The sequence below is a fragment of the Oxyura jamaicensis genome, chromosome 1 (assembly GCF_011077185.1).
Source record: "Oxyura jamaicensis isolate SHBP4307 breed ruddy duck chromosome 1, BPBGC_Ojam_1.0, whole genome shotgun sequence".
In the NCBI taxonomy this organism is placed as follows: domain Eukaryota; kingdom Metazoa; phylum Chordata; class Aves; order Anseriformes; family Anatidae; genus Oxyura; species Oxyura jamaicensis.
This window is the reverse complement of record NC_048893.1, coordinates 173,897,129-173,905,368: the sequence shown is the minus strand read 5'-3', so window position 1 is coordinate 173,905,368 and position 8,240 is coordinate 173,897,129. Positions and strand designations below refer to the sequence as shown.

The 8,240-nt window shown below is 39.6% G+C and overlaps 1 protein-coding gene across 6 annotated transcripts in view; it reads left to right on the top strand.

The window, feature by feature from the left end:
* ENOX1 (ecto-NOX disulfide-thiol exchanger 1) overlaps window positions 1-8,240 on the top strand; it is a 366,706-nt gene that overhangs the window by 283,311 nt on the left and 75,155 nt on the right. The gene's annotated exons all lie outside the window — the stretch shown is intronic.

The window sequence follows — 8,240 nt, the reverse complement described above, 5'->3', positions numbered from 1 at the left end:
AAGAGAAGAGAAGAGAAGAGAAGAGAAGAGAAGAGAAGAGAAGAGAAATTTCATTGTTGTTAGTTTTAAGATGTCTATATATAATACCTTTGGGCCCATCTACTTCATCTAACCCCCACATTGTGAAATAATATCATGCTCAAGCAAGAAGCTTTATGATACTCAGAAACATGGAGCATGGAACTAGCTTAAATATGCAAGTTATAAACAAAAACTGGGACAAATAAACAGATGGTGGTCAATGAATAACACCCCTAATCTTTACATAAAATCTTGAACCCTAAAGGCTCTTCTGCACTATTTTTCTGGCCCAGAAGTGCCTGAAAGCTTCCTGCATAGTTGATGGAGAGCTCAGCACCTCAGAAGACCAATTCAACCCTAGGAAAACTGTCCTTCTAATTTGAGTTTAGACACCTGAACTTAGTAAGAAAGAATTTGGGCCAAAAGCATTTGGTTTCTGAGGACATATGTTCAGTGAGTAAATTTTAAAAGTTAGCTAATTCCCCTGGTAATTTACTAAGCAATGTCATCTCCTGTCTCAGCAACTGAAAGACAGTGTGAGGAGCAGAGACACAAGCACCATGCATGCTGTTCAATTTTTGTGTGCGACAGCCAGCCCCAGTATTCAGAAATACCTTCTTCAGATGCATTAAAAAAAAAAAAATCGTCAGCAGGCTGAACTTTAGTTAAATCTGTCTAAATTAGCCCGCTTGTCACCAACTGTTGTGGAACATCTGTCACTTGGAAATAGAGATCCCTGTAGTTTCAGGTGGAAGCTTGCAGTTTGGATATCTGGTTTGTTCCTGTAACGTGCTGAATGTTGAACTTACAGAAATGACAATAGGTCTGGCTTCAAAACATGAGTCTCAGAGTGATAAAGTCACAGCAATGGCCCGGAAGAAAAGAGTTTCTGGCACGTCTGGCCATTGAGGACAAGGTCAGCAAAAACACAGGCTCAGGGAAAGGTGTTACACGCTGTGGATTTTATAAGAACAAATTTTATGAGCTTTCCAGATGCTCCACATTGGTTATTTTATAAACATCATAAACATTGGCCATTATTAGCATTAATGTCTTATTAAAATTCTCTGCAAACTTGCTATGAACAGATGGATGATGTTTTGCTTTACATGTGTATATGCCTAAGATTACTAAACATGGAGAATGTGAAATGAGCTTCCCCTTTTCAAGAATTTTCTTGTATTTGAGTTGATCTGAGGAATGTTTTATGCCTCCTCTTCCATTGTTTTCTCACAGCCCTATTTAATGAACTACAATATGTCAATTTATGAAGAAGAATCTGAAAATACTAGGTGTCCAAAATAGGAATGTGGTCTATTAAATACTGCAGAGTGACAAAAAGCACTTCTGCTGCTCTGCAGTAAGGATTCAAAAGTCCAGTGTAATGCTGCAGCTCTGTGGCCATTTGACATAGATATTACAATATTTTTAAAATACTGTATGTCACTCCTCTGTTGTGACCTGTATCAGATATCCAAGTCTGAGCTGACCACTCTGGACCTTCTTTGCAGTGAGCAGAGAAAAATAAGCATTTCCAGAGGACAAGTCATCAGACCCACCTTGTAGTGCTCTTCCAGCAAGATGAATCATCCCTTGGAGATGCTTTATTTTTTTTTTCTTTCTTTCTTTTTTTTTTTTTTTTCTCTGCTGCCCATAGAGGACTCTTAGAGGGCCTAGCTCAGAACCAGATGTCCAACTTTCACATGCATAGTCTGGGGTCAATTAATCCCACTTACTGTGTGTAATCTTAACACAGAAGGACATTGCATAAGGGAAGAACTTGGAGTTAGCTAAAAATGCCAGCATTGTAGCAGTGAATAGTATGGGAAGTGAAGAAGAAATAAGTTAAGCAAATGGGCTTGAAGTGCACTCACCTGGAACGCATATGCCATCTTTGTGGGTCTCAGTATAAAATGCTTTCTTATTAATGAGGATTAGTGTGGCCAGAACATTTCAGTTTATTGGCCTAAACACTTAAGAAATACAGGTATTGAAATCCCTGCTACCTATTTCTGCCTGCAGGTATTTAGAAGATTACCAAGTGGATTACCCCTAAAAAATTGGGTCAAGTGTTCAGGACATGAATTAATTACCTAACCACGATACTTGTGCCAGGATAATCAGCAAAATAAAGTATAATACTGCTGTCACACCACCAACTTACAGCCCCTGATTTAAGTTCTGCAGAGGTTCTTAGCCTCCTTATGGTCTTCCTTCAGTTATTTAAAGGATAACGAGAGAAAAATGTCCATTTTCTTCTTTGTATTAAGTTAGTTAGTTTTCCTAGATTTGAATCTATGGTTAAAACATGGATTGTTCCGTCTTTGTGGTTTGATTTCTAAATTTTTCCACTTTACTTGCATAGCGCCATTACAAGTGACACTGCTCCCTGCCTTTCCATGCATCTCCTTTTAATTTCCTCCCAAACCACCTTTTCTGCCTAAGGCTTATACATGTTGATCCTCATGTTTAAGAAGAATGGAAGCCCTAGAGACATCTGTGTTAGGTTGTTTTTTAGACTACAGCAAAGCTGCAATTCTCTCCTTTGACTTTCTCATCCCTACACTGTAAATTTCATCTGCTTCTTATTGAGGTTTCAAACTACTTTGTGCAGTGTCCCTAGACATTTTCAAAAGTACCTATAGGTGAGTGAAGAGCTAAAATCCCATATTCAAATATAAACTTGTTATCTCAAGAGCCAAACTTACAGTGGGATGGAAGTACCCCCAAACACAGACACACAGTGTAATTAACAGAAGTGCCCCATGGTTGGGTACTAGACATGTTATTACACTCGGTCTTTTTTGTCAACCTTACTAATGGATATATCTTGAAGGGGCATAGACATCAAGTTCATGTCAGAGGCCATGAATCAGTCTCTCACATACTATGGGGAACAGTGGGAGTGTGTTTTTTGTCCAACAGCATTGTGGACAGACTACTTCCTTGTCACCTGGTAGCTTTCACTTTCATTCTGTCCATGGCCTTCAGCAAATTTCAGTGCCTAATGCTTGGAACGATTTTTTGGGCAAATATGTTTAAACACCCTGAATGTTAGGGAAGGAACTGTAGCTAAGTCTCTCTCCTTCCAAGAGTGTGCTAAATTGTGAGGTCGGATGCTCTGAAAGGGAGTGTTTATCACCATAGGGTGTTTGACAGAAGGCTTTCAGGCATCTCATCCAGAACAATCCGAGCTGGAGGAAGGTGTCTCCCTGTTTCCTATTACATGGCAAAAAGAGAACACACTATGGCACATCTCCATCCAGGGGATATATGTGCATAGTGTATCAGCTGGTTACAGCAGTGACCTTATATGCCCTCCCATTTGTGAAGCCCTCCCCCTGTACATTGTAGAAAGCCTGAGCTTTAACCCAACACAGTTAATTACAGATAATCACTAATGACTTACAACCTGTGTAAAAAGCCTGAAGGTGTGGATAGACACAGATTCATCCTAGAGGACAAGCAGGAGTATAAACTTGCAGTCATATATTCTACTGTAACTAATAACAGAAATGTCCTTACCTCATGGTGGACATGAGGTTACTTAAAAGGGAAGTCACTTCCCAGCAACCTTGAGATCCCTCTGTGCATTGATTGGCATTAAGGAGAAGAGATATGCTGCAGGTTCTCACCCTACTTGACAAGTAGTAGTTTGTTCATTGGCTCTCAGTAAGCAATTTTAAAAACCAGGATGTAGACCTCTAAATCACTTAGATCTATCTAAAAATGGTCATCCTAAATTTTATTCACAATGGCTAAGTGACAACCTTACTGCTGGAATTAGGCAAGCCAGTGGCAATCCAAGGTAGCAATTCCCAGCACTCAAACTGGGCCAGCAGGCCATCCTGATATTTCCAGGGAACCTCATGGACAAGCAACATGCTGAGACCTTTTTTTACGTTTTTTTTTTTTTTTTTTTTTTTCCATTTCAGCTACTAAATAAATATCATGCCATCACAATAAGCAGTAAAAGCAGAGCTGTTAAAAAATTTAGTACATTTTATAAGTGACAGGATGCAATCTTCACTAGAACTGACAGGGTATTTGTACTGAAAATAGATTTTCTACTAGCTGAAACCAAAATGTCAGTATCTTTTTCTTGGTACAGTTCTAATTCTGATCAGGGATTAAAACCTTGTAGTTTGGGGAAGCTTATGTAGTCTTAAAATATGAGAATTCATATCTATGGTTAAAAATGACATTATTATTATTTTTTTTTTTTTAAAAAAAAGAAAAGACACAGCATCTAAGTGATTCCCTACTTTTTCCTGGACAGCACGCTGGCTTCTGAGAAGAAAAAACACAGCAATTTTCATTATGTCACTGGTGCACCTTTGTCACAAAAGCCATGGTGATGACAAAGAAAATGAACAAACAAACAAAAAAACAAGAAAACAAAAAACATGTGTAGGAGTGGTATCCCAGCTTTGCAATGAGTTTTGATCAGAGTGATATTCTGTGGTTCTCTGAATCTAACAGCTCCTGAGTAGGTGTACTCCTGCACTGGTAGGGGTGAAGGATGTGGGGAGGCATCTAGGGTAACTGGAGTATAGACAACAAGTAAGCAAGTACACAGCATCATCAGCAAGATGTTCACGACAACTCTATGTGCCATTGTTTACTTTTATTTTTATTTTTTTGAAAATGATCTTAAGATCTGAACTGTGTAGTCCAAATCCATTCTTCTTGTATATCTTCTTTCCGTCTTGCTACTGAGAAAGAATAATTTTCACTCCACAGTTCAATATATAGGGTGCTTGTCACTTCTTTCTGATGCCAGCAAGCTTGTTTGCTTTCTTGTGGTCTTGGATTTTATCTAAAATGTACCTGGAAGAGAGATACACATATTTCAAGAAGTCCTGGAACCAAAGAACCTCAAAGTGGGAAATTATGTAATTCATCAACTTAAATTGTTGCTAAGCATCCTTAGCAGTTTTATTCATGATACAGGATCTGAGGCTAAATACACCTTTGAGTTTACTCAGTAGGGCTATTCATAAAGAAGAATCAAAGCTCTGGGGAGAAAACTCTGTTTTTCACCCTTTGGAAAGGTCAGGATTGTCACCTTGAGCTTCCCCTCTCTCCCTGCTGAAGGACCTTGGTGGCATATTGCAGTTCTCTGACCTTTTATCAAATGGCAGAGATGTATCCAACACGTTTCCCTCTCTTCTTGCCCTTCCGTAATTGAAGAGAAATAATTCTGAAGGGAAATACATTCTAAACAGACAATAAAATTATCCTTTCTTCTGGATTGTTCATTTTCATTCTCTGACCTCTCTAGATACTAGTGGAGTCCCTCTGGGCTCAGTACTGGGGCCAGTTCTCTTTAATATCTTTATTGATGATCTAGATGTGGGGATCGAGTGCACCCTCAGTAAGTTTGCAGACGACACCAAGTTAGGTGCTTGTGTTGATCTGCTCAAGGGTAGAAAGGCTCTGCAGGAGGATCTGGTTAGGCTGGACCGATGGGCTGAGGCCAACTGTATGAAGTTCAACAAGGCCAAGTGCCGGGTCCTGCACCTGGGGTGTAACAACCCCAAGCAGAGCTACAGGCTGGGAGATGTGTGGTTGGAAAGCTGCCTGGCAGAGAAGGACCTGGGAGTATAGGTTGATAGTTGGCTGAATATGAGCCAGCAGTGTGCTCAGGTGGCCAGGAAGGTCAAGAGCATCCTAACTTGCATAAGAAACTGTCTGGCCAGCAGGGCTAAGGAAGTGATTGTCCCCCTGTACTTGGCTCTGGTAAGGCTGCACCTCGAGTACTGTGTTCAGTTTTGGGTCCCTCGCTACATGGACATCAAGGTGTTCGAGTGAGTCCAGAGAAGGGCAACGAGGCTGGTGAGGGGTCTAGAAAACAAGTATTATGAGGAGTGGCTGAGGGAGCTGGGGTTGTTCAGCCTGGAGAAGAGAAGGCTCAGGGGTGATCTTATCGCACTCCACAGGAACCTTAAAGGAGGCTGTAGTGAGGTGGTGGTTGGTCTGTTCTCCCACATGCCTAGTGACAAGATGAGGGGGAATGGGCTAAAGTTATGCCAGGGGAGGTTTAAGCTGGATATTAGGAAGAACTTCTTTACTGAAAGGGTTGTTAGGCATTGGAATGGGCTGCCCAGGGAAGTGGTTGAGTCACCATCCCTGGAGGTCTTTAAAAGACATTTAGATGTAGAGCTTAGGGATATGGCTTAGTGGAGGACTTGTTAGTGCTTCAGAGGTTGGACTTGGTGATCTTGGAGGTCTCTTCCAACCTAGATGATTCTGTGATTCTGTGGTTCTGTGATTTAATCTGCTTGGACATTATCAGTGCTTTCACAGATAGAATCTGAATTTTAATACACACACACACACAAAAAAAAAAAAATTAAAAAGGAAGAAAAATGTTAAAAATCCTTTTTGAGCTTTCTTCAAAAATGGACTGGAATAAGTTTTGTTTTTCTTGTTATAGGTTTACTTTAAAAGTTCCTCTATTACATTAAAAGAGGTAGGGTTTTCATTGGTATGTTGGTGATTGATAAAATAACCATCTTACTGGATTTGCCTTAAATACCATACTGCAGTCTTTTTTCCCAATGATCCTTCAACTTTTTAGCATATCCTCATAGCACTGTAAATGCAGCTGGCTTCATTACTAGTGTGCTAGTTAAAATTCTCTTAGCGGTCAGACTTTTTATTTCATGCTTTCTGAGTATTCTTTCAATTGCTCTGCATTAATAACAACTTTTAAAAGGGTTTTCCTGCTCTTTAGTTGTCCAGTCTTACAGTCTTTCTTTCTTTTGCCAGTGACTAATTCAAAAATAGGAGCTTACTTTATGTGCAATTTTTAGTTCATCATTAAGCTCTTTGTGATAGAGATTGAGTCATATAATGTGTTTTTACAGTGCAGCCCAGATCTCAGTTGGTGTCATAGAGTACCACTATAATACAAACAAAAACATTAATCATTCATGTCATTAGTTGCCACTATTGCTTTCTACTTTGATGTATTTCTAAAAAATAAATTAATAATAATAATACAAAATAACATCCACAATCCATCCAGTCCCTTTTGATTAGCTCATTTAGCAGGCATGCTGTTTGCTTGCTTCTATACTGATAATTTGTCCAGTAAAGCTCAGCTGGGTATCTCTATTCTTCTTTACTTGTCTTCCCATTTCCCATCTTATGTACACATGGTCTGAAAAGCATATCTATCCCGGATGCGTCTGCTGTGGCAAAGAATAGAGATTAAAGACTCCATTTCTATTTTGTTTCTCATTCTTATAATTCCTCTCTGTTTTCTGGCAGTATAAGCCTTTGTGGTTGCAACCTGTAGTGTTTCAGATAGCTTCTTCCTTTGTACTTCATATTCTTTGGATTGCTTTGTTCCTTCCATTGTCTGTAGCTTTCACTCCACCTGAAGTCAATAGGAATCTTGGTATTGATTTAAATGTGGCCAGAATTTCAGCAGAAGCTCTTGTCCTGTTGTTTTTAAGACTTTTCTTTTTCTTTACGTCGCCCATTAAATATACATGGTGCTTTACAGCAGAATAAAAGAACTGTCTCCCAAGAGACTTCTGTCAAGACCCCATTTTCACAATTCATCCCACTGACCTGAATCCTGCATGATCTCCTAGGTTATGTAGCAAGGTTCAAGGAAAAGAGGCATGTGCTCGAATCACATGGAAATCTGTGCTTGTGCTTAAGCTGCCTTGCTGAGCAGGGATAGAGGGAAGGCCCTGATGAGAGGTGAACTGTAAAAGTCATGTGGAAATGAATGATAAGAGATGAGAATAAGAAATTGGAACAAGGACGGAAAGATGGAGGTTTCACCCAAAAGGTTTTATGAAATGCCACATACTATGTGGCCTACACACCTAAAACTGTTCAGGCTGCTTCGAAGTGAACGAATAAACTTTGTAAATATGAATATGAATATGAATAACCTTATGCAACTATGGTTTGTTGTAATGTTTACTCCATTCAGTAGGCATTACTCTGCTTCATGTGAAATCATTGGATTTATCCCAAATGGTGTAGTTCATGGTGGTGATGGAGATGTTATGGGGGCAGAAAAAGATGAGAGTCTGTGAAAGGGATAGAATTAGTGGGAGGGGAAGATGGAGTCATGCAACAAGAGGAAGCAAAAATCCGTAAGTAAGAAGAAAGGAGGCAATAAACAAAAAGCTAAGGGGACAATTCATGGTGGGATGGGAAACATAAGGTATGGCAGCAAATGGAGAAGTAAA